The 5,950-nt window shown below is 43.1% G+C and overlaps 1 protein-coding gene across 2 annotated transcripts in view; it reads right to left on the minus strand.

The window, feature by feature from the left end:
• The window catches only part of SLC4A8 (solute carrier family 4, sodium bicarbonate cotransporter, member 8), a 118,536-nt gene that overhangs the window by 87,403 nt on the left and 25,183 nt on the right, over positions 1–5,950 (minus strand). The gene's annotated exons all lie outside the window — the stretch shown is intronic.

Here is a 5,950-nt window from a genome sequence, read left to right on the forward strand (position 1 = left end):
GGCCGGCGGTAGGGCTACCGCGAGGAGGGGGGCAGCCCGAGGAGCCCCGGTTGCCGTGGAAACCGCCTCCCTCCCTTCAGGGGCCCCTGGGCTTGAAGGTCCTTGCAACTGCTTGATGGAAACTGAAAAATCTCCTGCTTCTATTTGCAGCGTCCCCTCACCGTGGGAAAGTGAGAAAGTGTTGATTCTGTCTATTCTGATTTTATTCTTTGGATGATTTTTAAATTCTGGGGAAACGTCCCTGGGGGGTTGCAGAAGGAAGTAATTGAGGATGAGGGAAAAGGATGAGAGCACTTGTTAATCTCTGAGCTAGTGGCCGGATTAAAGAGCATTAAAGCTAAGCAGACTGGCAGTGATCCTGTCTCCTCTAAAGACTCGCTATGACAGGTCTCCTCCTTGGGTCTCGGGTTGGCAGCAAAAAGCACAGGGTTGACCTGAAGATGGTTGTTGAAGTCATAACACAAAAATGCTTCCAACTTTTCCAAGAAGGCAAATTATTATTGAATAACGAAAACTACTGATTTAAGGCCACGTTGGAAAAGCATGAGTAACACATTCCATTTGATAAAGGTTTTAAAGAGGAGAGAGGCTGGCCATCATCCAACCAGTCCTCTGTCCCCAAGCGGAGGGAAGGGGCCTTTCCCTTTGTATGTACTATTACATCAGGCTGTGGGCGAGTCAGAACAAAAAGAACCGTTGCAAATCATTCTCCAGTCTCCACAGAAGCTACACCTGAAGATAACGAGTCAGGGACATGTTAAAATTTCAACCCTGCATACCACCCCTTGCACTGTCCCTGAAATGTGAAACAAGGTTGTGCTTCAGTGTAACTGAGGCAGAACCATATTTCTAATCGTTATAAGCTCCTGCTCCTGTTTCTGAGTCTTAGCATTCATTGCCACAGGTTCTATCATTCTCTGCACTAAATATGTCCCTTGACTCTGGCATTCACCCCCCATCATTTCCCATCAAATTCTTTTTTTAAATATATTTTATTGATTTTTTACAGAGAGGAAGGGAGAGGGATAGAGAGTTAGAACAACGACGAGAGAGAAACATCAATCAGCTGCCTCCTGCACACCCCCCACTGGGGATGTGCCTGCAACCAAGGTACATGCCCTTGACCAGAATCGAACCTGGGACCCTTGAGTCCACAGGCTGATGCTCTATCCACTGAGCCAAACCGGTTAGGGCTCCCATCAAATTCTTAACTTTTCTTCAAAGTCAATATATTTTAATTGAATTTATTGGGGTGACATTGGTTAATAAAATTATATAGTTTCAGGTGTACAATTCCATAATACATCATCTATATATTATATGATGTGTTCACCACCCCAAGTCAAGTCTCCTTCCATCACCATTTATGCCCCCAAACCCTTCTTACCTACCCCCACCACTCCTTCCATTTGGCAGTCACCATGCTGTTATCTGTTTCTACGAGTTTTGGGGGGTTTTTTGCTCAATCCTTTCACCTTTTTTACCCAGCCTCAAACTCCATCCCCTCTGACAGCTATCAGTCTATTCTGTATTAGTCTGTTTCTATTATGTTTGCTAGTTTATTTTGTTCCTTAGATTCTACATATGTGTGAAATAACCTGGTACTTGTCTTTCTCTGACTGGCTATTTCACTGAACATAATGCTCTCTAGGTCCATCTATGCTGTCGAGAAGAGTAAGATTTCATTCCTTTTTACGGCTGTGTAGTATTCCATTGGGTAAATGTACCACAGCTTTTTTGATCGACTGATCTACTGGTTATCTCTCTATATAAAACCAAGCAACCACAACACCGGAATGACTGGAACGACTGGAACAGCTGGTTGCTTTGATACGCACTGTGGCCCCAACCACCTGAGGCCCCTCTCCCTGGCTGGCCAACCTCCTGTGTCCCCTCCACCCAGCCAGCCTGGCCCCTATTGGCCCCAATCAGGGTGGGCCAGCCAGACCCCACCCGTGCATGAATTTGTGCACCAGGCCTCTAGTTGTAAATAACGCTGCAATAAACAGATGGGTGCATATACTCTTTCGAATTAGTGTTTCAGGTTTCTTCAGATATATTGCCAGAAGTGGAATTGCTGGATCAGAGGCAGGTCCATTCTTTTTTTATTTTTTAAATATATTTTTATTGATTTCAGAGAGGAAAGGAGAGGGAGAGAGAAAGAAACATCAATGATGAGATAGAATCATTGATTGGCTGCCTCCTGCACGCCCCCTACTGAAGATTGAGTCTGCAACCCAGGCATATGCCCTTGACCAGAAACAAACCTGGGACCCTTCAGTCTGCAGGCTGACGCCCTATCCACTGGGCCAAACAAGCTAGGGCAGCAGGTCCATTCTTAATTTTTTTAGGAATCACCACACTGTTTTCCACAGTGGCTGTACCAACAGTACAACAGAGTTCCCTTTTCTCCACATCCTCACTGGAGGCAACATATCAGAAAAAAATATTGCTATAAGAAATGTCCGAGATTTTACTGCCTACATTTTCTTCTAGGATTTTTATAGTTTCAAGTCTAACATTTAAATCTTTAATCCATTTTGAGTTTATTCTTTAGTTTGGTATAAGGAAGTGGTCTAGTTTAGGGGTTTTTTTTGCATTTATCTGTCCAATTTTCCCACCACTATTTACTGAATAGACTATCTTCACCCCATTAATGTTCTTGCCTCCTTTGTCAAATATTACTTGACCATAAAGGCATGGGCTTATTTCTAGGCTCTCTATTCTGTTCTATTGATCTATGTCTCAAAGTCAATCCCAAAGGCCACTCTTCCCAGAAGCCTTTCTCATAGCAGATGCTGTGATTATTTCATTACATTGTATGTTGACTTTAACTTACTGTAATATTGTACATGTTTGAAGGCAATGGTTATTTTTCTTATGCCCTTCTGTATGCTTCACAGAGCTTCAGAGAATGCTGGCCACATAGAAAGTAGTTAGCAAATAGAACACCTACTATGTACAGGCCCCAATGGCATAGAAGGTGCAGAGAAATCTAAAATAAAATACAGCCCAGTCAGCATGGCTCAGTGGTTGAGCATTGACCTATGAACCAGGAGGTCACAGTTCCATTCCAGGTCAGGGCACAAGCCTGGGTTGCTGGCTCCATTCCCAGTAGGGGGCGTGCAGGAGACAGCCGATCAATGATTCTCTGTCATCAATGTTTCTATCTCTCTACCCCTCTCCCTTCCTCTGTCTCTAAAAATCAATAAAAACAGCCCTAGCTGGTTTGGCTCAGTGGATAGAGCGTCGGCTTGTAGACTGAAGGATCCTGGGTTTGATTCTAGTCAAGGGCACATGCCTGGGTTGCGGGCTCGATCCCCAGTAGGGGGCGTGCAGGAGGCAGCCGATCAATGATTCTCTCTCATCATAGATGTTTCTATCTCTCTCTTTCTCTCCCTTCCTCTCTGAAATCAATTAAAAATATGTTTAAAAATCAATAAAAACATATTTAAAAAGTAAAAAATATGTAACATAATACATATCACCAAGGGGCTTACAATTTCATCAGGGAAACAGGATTTACTGCATGTTAATATAATGACAAGCTAATTGAACATAGAATAAGAACCCTATGAGTAATATAAACAACAAAGATTGTAAAAATTCAAAAGAGAAATGATCTTTATGACTTGGGCACTTTAGGAACATGATACAGAGAATATGAATTTTATCTAAATCTGAAAATAGTTGCGCCAAGGTAAGGAGAGTGAGCATCTTAACTCTTAGGCAAAGACTGAAGAATGCACGTGGCCCATTCAGGGTAACAACGATTTGGACCAAAGGTGAAAGTTATAAAGGGGGGCAGTAGGAAGAAAAAAAAAATGTGGTAAAGAAAAGCTATGGCCAAATTTTGGAGAGTTGGGTAATTAGTCCTGCTTTTATTTTTCTCACATGATAGAAAGTAAAACACTGTGGTCTTAGAGGGCACCTCCATGCATCAAGACCCGGTTTAATAGTGCAAATACATTGTGTCATTTAATATTCATAACATCATTATTTCTCCATTTCACTGGTAAGAAAATTGAGACTCAGAGAAGTTTAGCAGCTTTCTCAGAGCTAAGCAGTCTTTAAGCTGGGATTCAGTCATTTATTAATTCCAAACGTATTTACTAAGAATCTATGTATTCAGCCCTGTGTTGGGTGTTGGGGAAACAGCAATAAGACAAAAACAGGGTCTTGCCCTCTTGAGCCTTACCATCTAGTGGGGAGAGAGCGAACAAGATAATTACAGGCTGTGGTCGCTCCAGTGAAGTAAATAACAGGTCATAATATAGAGAGTAACTGACATGGGGTTGGGGAGAGCTACTTTATTTTATTTTTATTTTTTTCTTTATTGATTAAGGTATTACATATGTGTCCTTATCCCCCCATTGCCCTCCTACTCCCCCACCCCACAAGGGGAGAGTTACTTTAAATGGGGTGTTCAGGGAGGGCTTCTCTGAGGAGGTGAGGAGAGCTTCTTCTGGTGAGATGAGTCAAGGACAGGTCTGTCTGATTCCACTAGTTTTTGGACTCTATGCAACATATCCCATATAAGTGGTACCATTGCCAAAATCTTCCATTAGGGGCAAGCCAGTTAGAGGCTCTTGCAAGATGGTAATTCAAGAGGGGCCAAGGATAGTGACCAAAGGAAAAATATGCCCACATTTTCCTCTCCCCAGAAAGACAGCTCCCAGCCATGGGAGTGGGCTTGAGTGGGCAGAGTAAAGAGAGGATTGAGGAAGTAAGTAGAGGATTCCCCAGAGCTCCAGCTCCGATGGGTCTGATTTCCCTCCAGTTCAATCATGGAACAAGTCAGAGCCCCTGGCCCTTGACTCCAGAGTCAAGAGCCCCATCTTCTGGTCTATTGTGAAAATTACAAAAGGAACTAGGCCACAGAGTTGGCTTCTGAGGCTGCCTGAGGTGGCTGCCACCTAGGGCGTTGCAGCCTATACGCCCTGCCCCCCAAACCCCACCCTCGGACTAATTTGGTCTCATTCCCTGAGAGACCCTGGGCTCCAGGCTCCAGGTTTCTAGCTTTTATTGCTCCCTACACTGCTTGGAAAAATGCAAATATGCTGCTCTCAGCCCAGCCAGCAAACTGGGGGAGCTGGAAGAAGGACATTCAGTCAAGGACACCGCCTCAGGCTCTTACTGTTCTAAAGAGAGCAGGAAGAAGACACCCAAATAGCAGAACATAACTCAGCCTTCTGAGGCCTGCGCAGGATGCTTGGCCTGGAATGAGGCATACAATTCAAAATACACATAGAGATACACTGCACACATCAACAGGGAAGCCAGGAGGCATGCTACATGGATAACTTTAATTAATCCTTGCACTGATTCTATGAGATATGTTCTATCATCCCATATGAGAAAACTGAAGACTGCAGCTTAAAGGGGTAGATTGCCCAGATCACACAGCTGGCACAGTTAATAAATGGAGATGCTGGGCTCTGAGATCAGATGTATCTGATGTAAGTGCACATGCTTAACCACCTACTGCCTCCCATGGGGCTGCTGGGGCCTCCATCCTTCTCGAACTTCTATAGGCTCCAACCTCCCTGCATGGCTCCCAAATGTGGCTGTCCTTCCAGATTTGTATCTCTAGATCCTTCTTTAACCCCTTCCCCAACAATATTTTTGTTAAAAACGTTTCTTTTTCAGACTAATTTTTTTATTTTGGTTCTATATAGTATTTTTGATGCTGGTTATGAAAACAGTTTGTAACTCGTCTTCCTATAAGCCATATATTTTTTACCATATTTTCTTAGTATACTCGTCGACGACTGAAAAAGAACATTTTGTGAAAACGAGTATACACGTTTCTGCCGGGGAAGGGGTTAAAAAAATAACTACTTTTTTTTATGTTACGCATTTCTTAATTTTCCTACAATGGACTTATATGGGTTCTATTTATGAAGCAAATAATTTTTCATTAAAAATCCATTTTATTTGAGTTGGCTCA

The sequence above is a fragment of the Myotis davidii genome, unplaced genomic scaffold (genome assembly GCF_000327345.1).
Source record: "Myotis davidii unplaced genomic scaffold, ASM32734v1 scaffold233, whole genome shotgun sequence".
Taxonomy (NCBI): Eukaryota; Metazoa; Chordata; class Mammalia; order Chiroptera; family Vespertilionidae; genus Myotis; species Myotis davidii.